This window comes from Rhinopithecus roxellana, chromosome 9, assembly GCF_007565055.1.
Source record: "Rhinopithecus roxellana isolate Shanxi Qingling chromosome 9, ASM756505v1, whole genome shotgun sequence".
Lineage (NCBI taxonomy): Eukaryota > Metazoa > Chordata > Mammalia > Primates > Cercopithecidae > Rhinopithecus > Rhinopithecus roxellana.
In genome coordinates, this window is record NC_044557.1 from 127657950 (window position 1) to 127677802 (window position 19853).

A 19853-nucleotide genomic window follows, 5' to 3' on the forward strand; every position below is an offset into this window, starting at 1 on the left:
GGCCATCAAGGCTCATGTAGGCTCAGTAACGATTACATTTTGTAAAGGATAACCTAGGAGGTGAAGCCAGCAACAGGGAAGAGGGCTTTGACCCACTGAAGGCAGCACTTGGTTTGGCGGTTGCCTTCGCTTGTGTTTGTGACTGCCTTCAGAGTGCAACGCTGAAGTGAATCATACAACTTATCTGCACAACATCAAATGCAGCTGGCTTTTCTAGCAGCAAAGTCGCTACCATTTATGAGCAACTACATGGTTGCCAATCACACACTGGTTCATTATCTTCTTTAATCCACTTAATTTTTTGAGATAGGTACTCTTATCTACCTACACCTTGCAAATGAGGAAACGGCATTAAGCAACTTATTCAAAGTTGCATAGCTAATAAGGAGTAGAGCCTGGACTCAAAGCCAGAGCCAGGGTTCAATCTTTTTTTAAAATCAATTTTATTGTATATATTTGAGGTTTACAACATGATGTCATAGGATACATATAGATAGTAAAATGGTTACTCTAGTGAAACACACAAACATATCATCTCACAGAGTGACTGCTTTGTGACAAGAGCAGTGAAAATCTACTAATTTAACAAAAATCCTTAATACGGTACAATTTTATTAACTGTAGTTCTCATGCTGTACATTAGATCTTCAGACTTGTTCATCTGTACGTATCTGCCACTTTGACCTACATCTCTTCATCCCATCCCCCTGCCTCTTGACCTTTATGTTGTTGTTGTTTAGATTCCACATAAAAGTGAGATCATGCAAGATTTTTCTTTATATGTCTCGCTTATTTCACTTAATATAATGAAAATGGTGTGTGTATACACATATATATGTAGGTATATATTATATGTAATATATATAATGAAATATTATTCAGCCTCAAATTAGAAGGAGATTCTGCCATTTGTCACAGCATGAATGAACCTGCAGGATTCATTCTTAATAGCACCCAGGGTGTGTCTGAGCATTTCTGGGGAGAAGGGACTAGAGAAAGAAGGTTACCTAGGACAATCAACTCCAAGTACAGTACTACTAAGAAAACAGGCCATGTCTTTAATACAAGTATAGGCAAGTTTGTTTTTGATAGAGGAAAAAAAAAAAAAAACTCAACCAGGTGTCCCACAAGCATATACCATTGGGACCTATTCATTGTAGACTAGATTTCAATAGACTAATCATAATAGAGCTGAATCCTTTAATAGAAAGTGATGTTATAACTAAATAACATGAAATAAATGCATATTTACACTGTGTGTTTTCCTGTCACTTCCAAATAGCTTGCAACTAACTTATTGTACAAATTTATTGAGGCAGTATTTTGTGTTGTACAGAAAGCACAATCCAAAACATGGGTGCTCTGAAGGGCATCGATCCGCAGCCAGCACCATTCTGCATTGGTTATGCATTTCTCTCTCTTTTCCTTACGTAAGCGTGTTTATGTTATATAACATCAATACCCAGAGCAGTAGCCAAATGATGTTATGCTAACTGATGGGAACAGAAAAGTACTGCAGAGCTCAGCACCTCACAACAGCCCTTCCTTCTGATGGTATCTGGTAATTAGAAGCTACTCACCTTGAGAACACACCCCCTGTAGATCTGTAATTAGTTCATTTAGTTTTACTGCTTCTTTGACATTGATCATAATCTCCTTTGAAGTACCAAAAAAGAAGAAGAAGAAGAAGAATAGAAAAAACTGACCTGGCTCATACCTGGTGACTTTTATCAATGGGTCTTGTATGAATCTATTGTTATGAGGTATTTTGGACATAATGATTTATAATGGCATTTATGGAGCTTAATGTTAGGTCTGAAAGATTCACTTGTAAATTACATAACTTCAGTACATTCATGCTAATTGTGTTTTGGTTCAGAAAAAATGTTTAAATTGACATGAAATCACTATGTTTTGGAGACACTGTCTTTCATTAAGCCTGCTCATGGTAAAACCAGACTACTTTAGTATCCTTCAGTACTTCAGTACTTATTATAATTAGTATTTATGTACACTATTTAAACATATAATTATCTGCACACATATGCGCTATAACCTCTAATTTGCTTTGACTCCTTTTTTGTTGTTGTTGTTGTTGTTGTTGAGACAGGGTCTCTCGCTGTTGCCCGGGCCTGGAGTGCACTGAAGCACAGTGGTGCAATTGCAATTAACTGTAGCCGTGACCTCCTGGGCTCAAGCGGTAATTCCTTTTTAGCCTCCCAAGTAGCTAGGACTATAGGCACATACCATCACACCCTGACTCTTCTTTAATACATTGCAAGTTTTATGTTAGGATGGATATATATCTTCTGCCTCCACAGGCTTCACAACTCCAAGCAGAATTCTCTGAATATTGTAAACACACACACATACACACACAACAGGATGTTGTTGGACAAAAGAGTTTCAAATCAATTTCAAGTCAATTAACAATATTGTAGCTTTGGAAGTATCTCACAGGAATCAAACCTACATGACTTTTCCCAAATACAAGCCCTCTCTTGGGTAGTTTTTTTCTTAGAGTAAAACACTTCCAAATTACTTGTTTGTAGTTTATATAATCAAATGGCCTTATGCTTTGCTCCTCTGAGAGCAAACGTTAAAAGGAAATTCAACATCTAAGTATTCATTTGCAAAACATCTTACTGTATCTAAAGGTTAAAGATAGTTTAAATGTATATCCTATTTCTAGGTTATGCTGATTTATCTACTCACCTTTTTCCCAGCTTTTTTATTCAGATCCCATCAGTAATATTTTATTTTCCCAGTCCATGTATGCAAGTATTTCTAGATCCATCAGTTACCTTAGACGTGTTCCTTATTTAATAAAATCATATATATATATATATATATATATATATATATATATATATATATACACGCACACACATAAGTCCAAACTTCCCCAGTGGTTAAACTGGGAGAGATATTATTTTACATTACAAATAATTTTTCACTTTATAAAAAGGACCTCTCATCCCTTTTTTCAATAAATATCATTGATTATATTTGTAAATGAAGAGTTCTGTGGTTGGATGGTGGTGATGATAGCACAACAATGTGAAAGTATTTAATGCCCCTGAGTGGTACACATAAAAATGGTAAAGATGGCAAATTTTATATTATGTGCATTTTATCACAATTATATATATATAATTATCACAATAATATATATAAAATTATCACAATTATATATATTATATATGTATGTCTATATACGTGTGTGTGTATGTGTGTGTATATACGTGTGTGTGTGTATATATGTGTGTGTGTGTGTGTGTGTATACATATATATAAATAATTGAGGCATCTCTGTGGGCCTGCACTGTGCTGGGTGCTGGGTGCTGGGGCCAGGGCACTGAGTGAGCCAGAGGTCATCACTACCCGCATGGAGCCTGCAGTCTAGTGGGACAAACATCTAGTCCACTGACCACGTAATCCAGCAAATGTGGCCTAGTGCTATCAAGGCAGGAGATCAGCAGGACTTGTTTTCAGAACACTGGTCATGACCCCAGTGACGACCCCGCTGATTAGAGCAGGATCTAGTCAAAACAGGGTGCAGTGAAGAAGCTGGCCAAAACCAGTAGATGGTGATGAAAGCAACCTCTAGTTGCCCTCATTGTTCATTAGCATAAAGACAGTCCCACTAGTGCCATGACAATTTACAAATGCCACGGCAATGAACCACAGCAATGGCCCGTAAGTTATCTCATATGGTTTCAGAACATCCCTGCCTCATTTCCAGAAAGTTCTGAATAACTTGCCTCTTAATTAGCATATCATTGAAAGTGGGTATAAACACAGCTGCCAACAGCCCATACATTGCTACTCCGGGCACACTGCCTATGGGTTAGCCCTGCTCTGCAAGGAGCAGTCCTCTGCTGCTGCTGTACAATGCTGCTTCAACAAAAGTTGCTGTCTAATACCGCCAGCTCACCCTGGAATTCTTTCCTGGAAGCCAAGAACCCACCCCTCTCAGGGTGGTGATGTGAGAGATAGCCTAAGCATTGTCATCTTACCTAAAAATGTCCAGCCCTTTCTCCAATGTCTCTACATGCCTGCCCAGATTCAGCAACTCTTAGAAAATAACTGAGAAGTAAAGTGTAGATGAAGGAAAGTGTATATTGGTAAAAGCATATTAACTTCTGAAACAAATGAACCCACCACTGCAGTTAACTCAGTACACGTTTTTCCTGCCTCACAGTCATCCAAATGAGAATGTGGTGCTGCCTGCTCCTCAGAATCATTCAAGAATCCAGGTTGCCAGAGGCTCTGCCCTCTTAAGTAGTTGGCTTCCAAAATTGTCCTAACCATCAACATCCAGCAAGCAGTTGTTGGAAAGGAATAGATTACATGTGGGAACTTTTGCTTGCCCAGACCTGGACAAAGTGTCCATCACTTTCACTCACATTCCTCGAGATAGAATTCCACTTGCAAGGGAACTTAGAGATGTACCCTGGCTGTGGGTCCAGGAAGAAGAGGAAATGAGTTTGATGATCACTTAGCCATCTCGGTCTCATCAAAGATGCTGTGGTTCTCATATACAAAGAGTTATAAAAGTAGGAATGGAGGACAGATGGTTGGAAATTGTATTTTATTTACTCATTTGCTTATAGCTACAGGGATCAGAAATTAGGAGTCGAAAAACAATAATTTATTGTTTTATAATAGAAGAATATGTATTAGAAATTTGGAATAGTCATCAACTTCCCTCAACTAAAGATCTGGACAAGGAACTTGGTTACAAGCTACATTCAGGAAGGGGCTCAATAGTGATTCATATATAATATATGTTGGCAAACATTGAATTAGTCTCTACTTACTACAAGTAAAGATAAGAAATAAATGGATCCTATAAAAATTTGCTCAGATGAAATGAAATGAAATAGCATATGAAGACAAATTAAAAATGCACCCCTGAATGTGACTTATTACAGAAATCAGAAGAAAAGCACCCTCAGTAGACTGTAAGACTGAAAAGCTTCCAGAAAATAAAAGGTGTAAGTACAAGGAATGAAAAATCAAGAATGAAAGAATGGTCACGTAGAGAAAAGGAAAGGAGAGGGTTATGTATGACATTGGGCAGGATCAAAAGGACTCTAAAAATACAATGGAATAATTCACTGTTGAAGATGTGTAAGGCACAACTGGAGTAGATGAAAATGAGTTAGGGATATGGAAACAAAGTTGAGTTCTCACAGAATGAAAGTAGAGTGGATGGATGTAAAAAGGTGAAAGAAGGGAAGGTAGCTATGATCAGAGAACTCAGAGCATCGTATGGCTAAGTTAGGTTCTAGACAAAAGGTCAGAGAAATACTTTGCAAAAGTGATCATATATACATATACATATATATATGTGCATATATAGAGAGAGAGAGGGAGAGAGAGAGAAGAGTTTAAGAATCATTTAATTCCAGGCAAAAATCAAGTACAAAGAGATACAAAGAGCTACATCCTGGTGGCACTCATTTTGAATTATAAGGATAAAAAATTTAAATCATATCCAGGCTACAAGACAAGGTACTTAGAAAAAAAAAGGACAAATGGACAAGATTCACCTGGCTCTGAAAGTTTTGAGATCAGCTGGGACAGTTCTATCTAATATTAAGACAAAATTATTTCAGATCCAGCTCTTTATAGGCAGCCAAATTGTCCTTCAGGTGAAATAAAGATGTGTACATAAATGCCATAGCTTACAGATAAGTATCATCCATGTAAATTTTTGAAAAACTGTTACTTGATTATATAATCACGTTTATTACGAATGAAGCAAAATTATTAGCTGAGGAACAGGAAAATAATGGTGCCAGAGTACTTGGAGTGAGCACTCCAAGTATGTAGATTTAAATCTAATCCATGTGCAAAACTAAATGATCTAAACTATTTCTTGAAAGAGAAAATATATAATGTAAGATAATTTAAAAACAGTAGGCCGGGCGCGGTGGCTCAAGCCTGTAATCCCAGCACTTTGGGAGGCCGAGACGGGCGGATCACTAGGTCAGGGAGATCGAGACCATCCTGGCTAACACGGTGAAACCCCGTCTCTACTAAAAATACAAAAACTAGCCGGGCGAGGTGGCGGCGCCTGTAGTCCCAGCTACTCGGGAGGCTGAGGCAGGAGAATGGCGTAAACCCGGGAGGCGGAGCTTGCAGTGAGCTGAGATCCGGACACTGCACTCCAGCCTGGGCGACAGAGCGAGACTCCGTCTCAAAAAAAAAAAAAAAAAAAAAAAAACAGTAATATTAACCTATATTCTCAAGTTATACTAATAAAAATTGAAAAATCAAAGGGACTGTGATTGTATTTATATCATTAGCTTAGCTAGAAGACGACCCAAAGGATTTATTTTGGTTCAGATAATTAAGGAAATAAAAATCAAAGAAGGCTTTTGAATCTTAAAGCAAACCATGAATAGTTTAATATAGAGCTGTATCTCCCGAATCAGTAGAAAAGATAAAAATGAAACCATGTCTGCATTTTTAGCAGTGAGAAACAAAATGGAGTCATTGTTTAAAACAAAAAAAAGCACAAAACAAGATGACATAAGTGAGACCACACGATACGGCATAAGGAAAGATGTCAGAAGTTAGACTAACCTTATTAGTTATAAAAATAGATGGAAATGTACAAAAATAAAAGTAACAAAAGCAACATCAAATGGATCAAAATTCCCAAATTAACCTCAATAGATGGTTCCCGACTTATGATAGCTGGACTTACGATGTTTTTGACTTTACCATGGTGCAAAAGCAATACGCATTTAGTAGAAGCCGTACTTTGAATTTTAATTTTTTCCCAACTGTAGGTTAATGTCAGTGTTCTGAGCACCTTTAAGGTAGGATGGGATAAGGTATGATGTCTGGTAGGCTAGGTGTATTAAATGCATTTTCGACTTAAGAGATTTTCAACTTACGATGGGTTTATGTAGATGATACGTTTATCATTTATGCAAATAAAGAAGTTTAAAAGAAACATGAAACAAAACTATGAAAAACAAAAGTATGGAATTCATAAAGGTAAAAGCAGAAATTCGATAACACTAATACATTACATCTTAAACATTCTCATAAACTTTATAGATGTAACACAAGAAGTTCTTAGATACGAGTTATCTCAGGGAAACAATATTTACCTAAAGCCATATAAACCAATGTTATGTTCACTTATAAAGTGTCAATATTTGCTAACAATGACGGATTATGACCTTTTCTTGTCAAAATGACTTACCATCACCTACGTAGGTCTAGAGTGGCTTTTAAAATTCAGATATTCACTATTGCAGATGTGTGAAATGACTCACCTATGAGGATACTTCTCATGATATTTTTTTCACTGTGAAAAATTGGAAAACACCTACATTTCATAAAAGGTGGATTTTAATTTAATTATTCTATCCATATGGACTAACACTGTGCAATCAATAAAATGTTACTACAGAAAAATATCAGACAACATTGAAATGCTCCCAATATATTAAGATTCCAAAAAGCAACTCGCAAAATGTACTGCAATCTCGTTTGTTTAAATACACACACGCACAGAGCAGAGAGAGAAAGGGAACACTAGATACTGTAGATAAAAATTACAGTGGGGAGGGGAGGGAACTTAGAAGATGGGTCAATAGGTGCAGCAAACCACTGTGGCACACATATACGTATGTAAAAAACCTGCATTTTCTACACAAGTATCCCAGAACTTAAAGTAAAATAAAATAAAATAAAAATCTTTAAAAAATTACAGTGGGATTGCTAGTGATCTTTTTTTCTTTGTATTTCTCTGAATCTTTCCATTTCTAACATGAATTTATTTTATATTCAGAAAAACAAATCATAAATATTATATTTTTAAAAATATTAATGCCTCCTGTAATATTTTATAAGATGAGAAAGTCAGGTAAAGTAATGCCACACACAATTAGTCTTTCTTTTATATTTTTTAAAATATTAATGCCTCCTGTAATATTTTATAAGATGAGAAAGTCAGGTAAAGTAATGCCACACACAATTAGTCTTTCTTTTATATTTTTTAAAATATTAATGCCTCCTGTAATATTTTATAAGATGAGAAAGTCAGGTAAAGTAATACCACAATTAGTCTTTCTTTTACTTAGCATATATTTATAGGGTGTGTACTAACTGGTAGGGACTGTTTATACACTGGAGACAGAACAGTAAACAAACCAAGTCCCTGCCCTCCTTTCACTATAGAGAGAGGGAGAGAGAGAAGATAAATAAAAGTAATAACATTTGGTAACAATGTCATGAAGGAAATTATAGCAGCACAAAGAATAAGGAGTCATAAAGACAGATGTGTTATTTTATAGTATAGTATTGGCTTTTTTCCTTTTTTTGTTTGTTTGTTTTTGAGATGGAGTCCTGCTCTGTTGCCCAGGCTGGAGTGCAGTGGCACCATCTCATGTCACTGCAACCTCCACCTTCCAGGTTCAAGCGATTCTCCTCCTGCCTCAGCCTCTTGAGTAGCTGGGATTACAGGTGCCTGTCACCATGCCTGGCTAATTTTTGTATTTTTAGTAGAGACAGGGTTTCATCATGTTGGCCAGGCTGGTCTCGAACTTCTGACCTCAGGTGATCCACCTGCCTTGACCTCTCAAAGTGCTGGGATTACAGGTGTGAGCCACTGTGCCTGGCCTATTTTTTCCTTTGATTTTCAGTTGACACACAATTGTACATATTTATGGGATACAGAGTGATATTTTGATACATGTATACATGTGTAATGACAAAATACATAAAGATAAAAATAACAAACACCTCCAACGTTTATCATTTGTTTGTGTTATGGACATTCGAAATCCTCTCTTCTTTTTGAAAATATGCACTAAATTATTGTTAACCATATTTGCCCAACAGTGCTACAGAATACTAGAACATACTTCACCTATCCAGCAGTACAATGTAACTGTAACCACTTTCCCTATCCTCTACCTCCTCCTATCATTCCCAGCTTCTAATGACTACAATTCTTTCTACTTTTATAAGCTCAGCATTTCTTAGCTCTCATACATGAGTGAGAACATGTGGCATTTATTTTTCTTTCATTTCCTTTTGTTTTTTTGGAGCTTTTTCAAAAAACTGAAAATAGGAAAAAAACTTGAAAAACCTCCATACTGTTTTCCATAATGGCTGTACTCATTTACATTCCCACCAACAATGTATGAATTCCCTTTTCTCTGCATCCTTGCCGGTATTTGTTATTTTTTGTCTTCTTGATTATAGCCATTCTAACTGGGGTAAGTTGATATATCATTATGATTTTGATTTGCATTTCCCTGATGATTAATGGTGTTGAGCATTTTTTTCCACATAATTGTTGGCTGTTTCTATGTCTTCTTTCGAAAAATATCTCGTGACTGTAGTCCCAGCTACTCCAGAGGCTGAGGCAGGAGAATCGCTTGCACCCAGAAGGTGGAGGTTGTGGTGAGTGGAGATTGTGCCATTGCACTCCAACCTGGGTGACAGAGCAAGACTCCATCTCAATAAATAAATAAATAAATACATAAATAAATAAATAAATAAATAAATAAATAAATAAAACATATATACACACACACATACATATATATGATTGTTTTCTGTGGGTTTTTTTTTTTTTTTTTTTTTTGCCTTTTAAAAAAAAAGTTTCTTGTATGTTCTGGATATTAGTCCCTTGTTGGATGAACATTTTCTCCCATTCTGTAGGTTGTCTCTTCACTCTGCTGATTGTTTCCTCTGCTGTGCAGAAGCTTTTGGGTTTCATATAGTCTCATTTGTCTTTTTTTGTTTGTATTTGATGCCTGTTTGTTTTAAGTCTTACTCGTAAAACCTTGTAATGTCCTGAAGCATTTCCCCTATGTTTTCTTCTAGTAGTCTTACAGGTTTGAGTCTGCTGCATTAGCCTTTAATCCATTTTGAGTTGATTTTGGTATATGGGGAGATATAGGGGTCTAGTTTTATTCTTCTGCATATAGATATTCATTTTTTCCAGCACCATGTATTGAACAGGGTGTCCTTTATCCAATGTATGTTCTTGCCACCTTTGATGAAAATGTGTTGGCTGTAACTGCATAGATTTATTCTTATGTTCTCTATTCTAGTCCATTGGTCTATGTGTCTGTTTTTTTATACCAATGCCATGCTGTTTTGGTTACTATAGCTTTGTATGTATTTTGAAGTCAGACAGTGTGATACCTTCAGCTTTGTTCTTTTTGCAAAGGATTGCTTTGGCTATTTAGGGTTTTTGTGTGTGTGTGTGTGTGTGATTCCATACAAAGTTTAGGATTTCTTTCTATTTTGGTGAAAAATGTCATCAGTGTTTTGATTGGGATTCCATTGAATCTGTAGATTGCTTTGGATAGTATGGTCATTTTAACAGTACTGACTCTTCCAATCCATGATTATGGAATATCTTTCCATTTTTGTGTGTGTCTCCTCTTCAATTTCTTTATCAGTGTTTTATAGTTTTCATTGTAGATATATTTCACATTTATTCCTAGGCATTTTACTTTTCTTATCACAAGTGAGATTGTGTTCTTAATTTACTTTTCAACCAGTTCATTATTAGTGTGTAGAATTGTTGCTAATCTTTGCATGCTGACTTTGCAGCCTGCATCTTTACTAGATTTTTCTATCAGTTCTAAGAGTTTTTTGGTGGCATCTTAGGTTTTCCTGTATATAGGATCATGTTGTCTGCAAAGAAGGACAATTTTATTCCTGTTTTTCAATGTGGATGCCCTTTATTTACTTTTTTTTTTTTTTTTTTTTTTTTTTTTTTTTGCCTAATTGCTGTGGGTAGGACTTAGAGTATCATGTTGAATAAGAGTAGCGAAAGAGGCAATTTTGTCTTGCCCCAGTTCTTAGAGGAAAGGCTTTCAGCCTTTCTGTATTCAGTATAGTAGCTGTGAGTTTGTCATATACGGCCTTTATTTTATTGAGGTATGTTCCTTCTATACATAATGTTTGTAGAGTTTTTTTTATCATGAAGGATGTTGAATTTTATCAAAGTATTTTCCTGCATCTGTTGAGATTATCTTTTTTTTTGTCCTTTATTCTGTTGATGTGTAGAATTACAAGTACTGATTTGCATTTGTTGAATCATCTTTGCATCACTGGGATAAATCCTACTGGATCATGATGTATAATCTCATTGCGTTGTTAGGTTCAGATTGTCAGTATTTTGTTGAGGATTTTTGCATGTACTTTTTTTTATTTGTTGTGTCCTGGTCTGGTTTTGTTATCAGGGTAATGGTGGCCTCATAAAATGAGTTAGGAAGAATTCCCTGTTTTTCAATTTTTTGAAATAGTTTGAAAAGAATTGTCGCTAATTCTTCTTTAAATGTTTGGTAGAATTTAGCAGTAAAGCCATTTGGTCCTGGGCTTTTCTTTGTTAGGAGGCATTTTACTACTGATTCAGTCTTGTTACTCTGGTCTGTTATGGGTGTGTTCAGGTTTTCTGTTTCTTCCTAGTTCAATCTTGGTAGGTTATGTGTGTCCAAGAATTTATCAATTTTTTTTCTGAAATTTCTGAAATTTGATATGATTTCTATTTTTTATATTTGTTGAGATTTGTTTTGTGGCATAAAATATGATCTATCCTAGAGAATGTTTCATGTGCTGATGAAAAGAATGCATATTCTGTAACTGTTGGATAAAATGTTCTGTAGATGTCTGTTTGGTCATTTAGCCTATAGTGCAGTTTAATTCTATATTTCTTTATTGATTTTCTGTTTACGTGACCTGTCCAATGATGAAAGTGGGATGTTAAAGTCCCCAACTATTATTGTATTGGGAACTATTTCTCTTTATCTCTAATAATGTTTGCTTTTAATATGTAGGTGTTGGGGGCATATACATTTACAATTGTTATATTCTCTTGCTGAATTGATCCCTTTATCATAATGTAATGATCTTCTTTGTCTGTATTTGTTTTTTTGACTTATAGTGTATTTATTCTGATACAAGTATAGCTGCTCCCACACACTTTTGGTTTCTGTTTGTGTGGAATACCTTTTTATAACCCTTTACTTTCAGTCTGTGTGTGTCTTTATAGATGAAGCGCATTTCTTGTATATAGGTGGGTCTTCAGTTTTTAAATCCATTCAGCAAGGCTATATCTCTTAAATAAGGGATTTAAATGGTTTACATTCATCATTGTTATTGATAGGTGAGGAGGACTTACTCCTGTCATTTTGTTAGCTGATTTCTGATTGTCTCATATATCCTTCGTGACCTTTCTCTTTTCTTGTTTATCTTTGCAATTTGGTGGTTTTCTGTAGTGATAACCTTTCATTCTTTCTCCTTCTCACTTGTGTATCTGTTCTACCAGTAAGTTTTGCATTTTCGTGTGTTTTTTTGACGGTAGATATCATCTTTTAGCTTCTGGTTATAGGACTTCCTTAAGCATTTGTTATAGGGCTAGTCTAGTGGTGATAAATTCCCTCACATTTTGCGTCTCTGGGAAAGACTTCATTTTTAGCTTTATTCCTGAATTATAGCTTTGCTCAGTTTAGTGTTCTTGACTGGCAGTTTTCTTCTTTCAGCAGTTTGAGTCTATCATTCCATTTTCTCTGGCCTGTAAGGTTTCTGCTGAGAAATCTGATATTAGTCTGATGGGGATTCCCTTATGTGTGACTTGATGTTTTTCTCTTGCTATTTTTAGAATTCTCTCTTTACTTTTTGATGTTTGACAATTTGACAATAATGTGCCTTGGAGATGACATTTTTGGGTTAAATCTATTTGGGAATGTTTAAACCTCCTCTATCTGCATTTCTGTAACTCTTCCAAGACTTGGGAAGTTTTCTGCTATTTTTTAATTAAATAGGCTTTTTATGCCTTTTCTCATCTTTTCTCCTTCTGAAGCGTTCATAATTTGAATATTTGTTCCCTTGATGTTGTCCTATATGTCACACAGGCTTTCTTTATTCCTTTTTATTCTTTTTGTTTATTTGTTTGACTGGGTTATTTTAAAAGACTTGTCTTCAAGTACAGAAATTCTTTCTTCTGCTTGATCTAGTTTAATGTTGAAGCATTCAATTGTATTTTTATTTTATCACCTAATTCTTCAGTAGTAGGATTTCTGTTGGGTTCTTTTTAATAATATCTATCTTATATGGTTTGGATCTGTGTCCTTACCCACATCTCATGTCAAATTGTAATCCCCCATGCTGGAGGTAGGCCTGGTGGGAGGTGATTGGATCATGGGGACAGTTTCTCATGGTTTAACACCATCTCCTTTGGTATTGTCATGATGAGAGTGAGTTATCACAAGATCTGGTTGTTTAAAAGTGTGTAGTATTTCCCCCTCTCTTTCTTCCTCCTGCTCCAGCCATGGGAAGTGCTTGCTCCCCCTTTGCCTTCTGCCATATTTGTAAGTTTCCTGAGGCCTCCCCAAAAGCCAAGCAGATGCCATCATTGTTTCCTACACAACCTGCGAAACTGTGAGCCAATTAAATTTCTTTTATTTATCAATTACCCAGTCTCAGGTATTTCCTTATAGCAGTGCAAGAATGGACTAATACACTATCTCTTCGAATTTTTCCATTCCCATCATGAATTGTTTTTTAAAACTTCTTTGTATTGTTTGTATTCTCTCATAACTCACTGTTTCCTTAATAACTCATATTTTAATCATTAATATTATTATCAATTCATTAATTATATTTTCATTAACACCAATACTATTTTATTATTAATACAATTAATATCAACTTATATTAATAATATTTCAAAATCCTTTTTAAGAATTTTATGATTTTTTTTTCTTTAGGATCTGTCACTGGATAATTATTTTGTTCCTTTGGTGGTATGTTCCTGACTTGTTCATGTTTTTTGTGTACATACATTGATAGCTACACATCTGGTGTAATAGTCACTTCTGCCAACTTTATGGAGTAGTTTTCACAGTGAAAGACTTTTTGCTGCAGATATATCTATACTGTCAGTTGGGTTGAGTAAAATTAAGTTTGGTTGTGGTGGGTGTCACAGTGTAGTTCCTATATGATTTCTTTGACTGTATCAATGTCAGTGGTGTCTGTGAATTTCTTAGTAGCTTAGGTTACAGTTGTTTATGAAGGCTGTGGTGAGGCTTTTCTGGAGCCTGGGGTGCTAGATGGGCTGGTTCTCAGGCCCCTGGATTGTACTTATGAGCACAGACTATGGCAGCAGTGAGCCCTGGTAAGGATCAGTTCCAGGGTCCACTGGCAGCATGTGCAAGTGTCAGTGGTGGACTGGCTTTTGAGTCTCTTGGGGGCACACTTGGGTCTGTGGCAGCCCTGCTGCTGGAGGGGACAAGGTAATTGGTGGTGGTGGCAGCTCTTGGTGGGTGATTCTCAGGCTTTGGGGAGTACAAGCTTCAGCTCCATAAATCCTAGGGGCAGCCTTCCTAATATACAAGACCACCTGTTTCCCAGAGTGTAGGGCATTGTGTGGGCTTGAGTCTCTGGCATGCAGCCACACTGCTGGGTCCAGTTGGTGTCATGATGCTGCAGCCCTCTAAGTGGATATGAGGGGAATGTTGGCTGGGCCTCAGGGATGTGGAAATGCAGGGATTCTTGGGCCCCCCGGCAGGATGTAGCCTCGTGTTTATTACATTATTAAAACAGTGTCATGCAGCAGCAGCCTGGGTTCTGGAGGGTGAGTGGAACCCAATGTGACTTCCCTCTTCAGGACAATGTAATCACATGGACTCAAAGCAGTTCCCTTTACTAAGCACAGGGCTTCTGAAGCCTGAGTGGCTTTCCTGTCACTACGATTGCACGTGTGGGCTATGGGAATATGGAATGTTGGAGATCTCTTGCAATGGGGATCCTCACAATGGGGAACCCCTCCTGGCTCTGGCCAGCTGCTTTGCTGCCCTCTCTAGGCTATCATCTTGAGTTTCCCTCCTCAGAGGGTCCCTGTCACTTCCCTGCTAAATTCTAGTGTTCTCCCTTACATACTATTCAACATACTCTACTCACCATTTTGGTCCTTCTTTGAAGAGGAGATTAGTGCTGGACACCTCTAGTCAACTGTCTTAATCACATAGCATGGTATTGTTCTGCCTTTTATATTCTTGCAGAAAGTGGTATATGATGCTGGGCTGAGTGGCTCACACCTGTAATCCTAGCAATTTGCAGGGCCAAGGTGGGAGGATTGCTTGAGCACAGGAGTTCAAGTCCTGCCTGGGAAACATGGTGAAACCCTGTCTCTACAAAAAATACAAAAATTAGCCAGGTAGAGGTGGCATGCCCTTGTAGCCCAGCTACTTGGGAGGGTAAGGTGGGAGGACAGCTTGAGCCCAGGAGGTAGAGGTTGCAGTGAGCTGAAATTGTGACACGGCACTCCAGCTTAGGCAACAGAGCAAGACTCTGTCTCAAAAAAAAAGTGGTATAGGAAACAGAACATTTGCAGCTCTATTAGGCATTCATAGTCTTTTGATTCTTAATAGGAATTGACCATATGACAGAACCTACAAACTCAACATTAGTTATTGATTGTTATATGACACCTGTATTTTAATTTTAATACAATGACTAAAATGAAAGTGAGCAGGAGGGATCCTCAGGTGTAGAAGATAAATCTTGAGTATTTAGAAAAAAATTCTTTTGGGCATCTTTTATAGTGATTTTAAACCATTTTTATTTACGTTGGTGCCAAGTCTTACTGCCTAGTAAAAAGCACAGTGCCCCACCCAGGCCTACTGAATCAGAACGCTTGTTTCAACAAGCTCTCCAGGTGATTCTGATAAATACTAACATTTGAAAACCATTGCCGTAAAGACTACCACAATGAGTACCCTCAGAGCACTGGGATTATGTTTGGATTGTCACAACAGTGGTTGATTCTCACATGTAAGTATCTTCTGATCAAATAGTTTTAATATTAAGTGTGCCAATATTTAAAAAAAATCATACCTCTGTAAAACAATTTTCTAAATTCAATCAGTTCAAACATTGAAAAAACTTCACAGAACAGACTAAATCTTTACATTGTTCTTTAAAGAAAACATGCAAAATGCCAACACAAGAAATGTATGAAAGTGAAGAGTTGTGGTTGAGTGATGGTGGGAGACCGTAAGTCTCACATCTTGGCAAACCCTACTCTAGGACCTAAATTTGGATGCTTCTTTGTCTGTGACAGCCTTTGGGATGCCTCTCTGGAGGTTCCACAACATACACTTTGAAAATCATTAACTCTTGGATTAGTCACCTGACCCTGGATTGTATACTGCCCTGGCCTTATATCTTGTATAAGATATATATCTTATATCTTGTAGTTTCATCTGTGTTGCTTTATTATTGCCTTTGATTGCTTACTTTTTGCACGCTTGTGGTCTGAGCCCCTTCATGTAGGAGACAGGAGAAACAGCCATAAAGCATTGAATGTCTTATGAATTGTAAAGAGGCACAGACAGCAGGCATATAATCAACCAATACAGCCAGCAAGCTAGACAGGAACTACAGGCAGGGGCTCTGTGGGCAGTATATTTCCTGTATTTTCCATAGTTTCTCAACTGCATGGAAGAAGGAATACAACTGGCATTAAGAAGACATAGCCCAGCAAGATGACAGAGTTAACAGCTATTTATCTGGTTCTTGACTTTAATAAAAATTCAGTTAGGACCACTATTTTTCTCCTGTGGACCCCATATTGAGGAAGATCTTCTCCATGAGACTAACTATAGTATACTAAGTAATACATTAGTTTTCCCCATTTTACTCAATAGATCACACATTGTCAATGGAAGCAAAAATTGGTTCTTGGGGTACGAGTGAATACATCTTACTCATTTTTTTTTTTTCCTGAGACTGAGTTTCGCTCTTATTGCCCAGGCTGCAGTACAAAGGCACGATCTTGGCTCACTACAACTTCCGCCTCCCAGGTTCAAGCCATTCTCTCACCTCGGCCCCCCAGTAGCTAGAATTACAGGTGCCCACGACCATGCTCAGCTGAGTTTTTGAATTTTTAGTAGAGATGGGGTTTCATTATGTTGACCAGGCTGGTCTCGAACTCCGAACTCCTGACCTCAGGCGATCCACCCGCCTCGGCCTTTCAAAGTGCTGGGATTACACACGTGAGCTACTGCGCCAGGCCCATCTTACTCTTTTATATATAAAGCACAGTGCATCTATTGTACTAAAATTTCAAGGGAGTTATTTAAAAAAGTCTAAAAGAATTCTTAGGGGAAGAAGGTAATGATACACTCATATAAATGACTTCCAATTAGAACTTTTGATTCATATGAGCTTACCGGTATTCTCACATTGAGTTGGAATTTCAGTCAAAACAAAATAAACGTCATATTTCAGCTTGCAGGTAAATGTAATTGTTCATTCATCAGTGAACACTTTGCTTGCCAGTAATGCCGTAAGCATGTAAGAAAAAAGAACTGGCCGGGCGCGGTGGCTCAAGCCTGTAATCCCAGCACTTTGGGAGGCTGAGACGGGCGGATCACGAGGTCAGGAGATCGAGACCATCCTGGCTAACACGGTGAAACCCCGTCTCTACTAAAAGATACAAAAAACTAGCCGGGCGAGGTGGCGGGCGCCTGTAGTCCCAGCTACTCGGGAGGCTGAGGCAGGAGAATGGCGTGAACCCGGGAGGTAGAGCTTGCAGTGAGCTGAGATCTGGCCACTGCACTCCAGCCCGGGCGACAGAGCGAGACTCCGCCTCAAAAAAAAAAAAAAAAAAAAAAAAAAAGAAAAAAGAACTACTGCAATAGTCCAAGTAAGAAATGGTGGAGACTGGACTAGGATGTTCAGATTTGGGATGTATTTTAAAATATGCCTTCTGAAAAAAAAATTCAAAACAGCACAATGCCCTCATAATAAAAGATTCTACCTTGGGAAATACAGTATGATGCCAAAGTTCTAGGCCTTATTTCAGGGGGATCTTTGCCTGTTTGTATACATGTTCCAAAAAAATTCTTCCCAGCATCATCATTCTTTAGGCCGGCAGAAAAAAACAAATCAGCAAATCTCACATTTTCCTTTATGGGAAAATTTTGTTTGTAGCTGGACCTAATTTCTATTCAGGTAAGGAGTGACTCTTATTCAAAGACAAGCTTTGTATATTTTGTTACACAAATGTCCTTTATTTTTGAAGCTGTCAACGACATTTTCATAATTGCAAATGGTCTCGGTTGATGTAACCTGCTATATTTTGGAGATTTTACAGTGCGTTTGTATTTGCACAGCTCAAACATTACATAATGAGCATCAATAAGTCTTTCTATGCAATTTTTAGCTCACTCCTGGCATTGATCAACTGTTATGCTTAGTGTGGTGTAACTTCTTCCCGATAAAACCCAATTTTGTCCCTGGGCTCTATTTTTCCAATGGCTATTAATCAACTTTGCAAGCTGCTTTAGATTCTTTTTAGAGATAGGATGTCATAAATAAGTAAAAGTAATCATTGTTTCAAGTAAAGAAGTGCACACTAGAATACGTGCAAGACAGCATGGTTGGGTTATATGTGTGCAGATGGGAAAAGACCAATTCTTCTCTGCGGTTACATGGGTCATATTGCCTGTATATCACCCTCTTCTGCAGTCTACCAAGCGTTATAAACAGCATGTGATCCATGGGTCTGCTATCAAAACAAACACATTTAAAGAGATGTGAAGCATCATTTAACTTGAGCAATGACTTGAGATTATTACTTAGGGTTTATATGGAATGTTTCCTTTTTTTTTCGAGATGGTGTCTCGCTCTGTTGCCCTGGCTGGAGTGCAGTGGTGCGATCTCAGCTCAATGCAAGCTCTGCCTCCTGGGTTCAAGCGATTATCCTGCCTCAGCCTCCTGAGTAGCTGGGACTACAGGCGCCCGCCACCATGCCCGGCTAATTTTTTGTATTTTTAGTAGAGACAGGGTTTCCCCATGTTAGCCAGGATGGTCTCGATCTCCTGACCTCGTAATCTGCCTACCTTGGCCTCCCAAAATGTTGGGATTACAGGCATGAGCCACCGCGCCTGGCCGGAATGTTTTCTTAATGGGTCAGCGTCTTTTGCAAAATACAGGACTCACAGAGAAACACATAATAAGACTATTTATTTATTTGAGATAGGATGTCTGTTGCCTAGGCTGGAATGTGGTGGCATGATCACAGCTCACTGCAGCCTCAACCTCCTGAGCTCAAGTGATCCTCCTACCTCAGCCCCCTGAGCAATCCCAGCCTCCTGAGCTGCATTGCCCTATGTTCTCCCCTTGTTGCCCAGGCTGGTCTCAAACTCTTGAACTCAAGTGATCCTCCCCGCTCTGCCACTCAAAGCGCTAGGATTATAGGCATGAACCACCACACTGGCCCAACAAGTCTTTTTAAACAGAGACTTTAACTGGTTTCCTCATTCCTGAAGTCCAAATAAATTATATCGTTAAGTAATATGTATGTAATATATATTGAGGAAATATCTGTACTCTATATTAAAGATATTGTTTGCTATGTCTTTGTGTGAATTCAAATATATTTTAAAATATTGATAAAGGAAAAACAATTTGGCTCATCTTACACCTCAGACAGAAGAATTAGCTGGCAGTCCTGAGACTGGGAATGGTCATACAATGTTTAATGACCTATAAACCAGAAGAAAAAAAAAATCTAAGAGCAAACTTACATTAAAAGTACTGCAGCCAGCACATCATCGGAAGACAGCCGTGTCTCTCCCACTCTCCCCATGAGTGTAGGGGACTGGAGATTTAGGGGACTAATTATGCATGGAAGGATAAACTCACTTGAGCTCATGCTGCTCAAGAGAAAGGCTCCTGAAAAGAAGCCCGCAAGGCAGTTTCTTCTTGGGTGTCAAGAATTGTGGTGAATGCGATTATGTTTATGATATTTGGGTAAGGACATGGAGCAAAGAGAGGTACAAGGGACGATG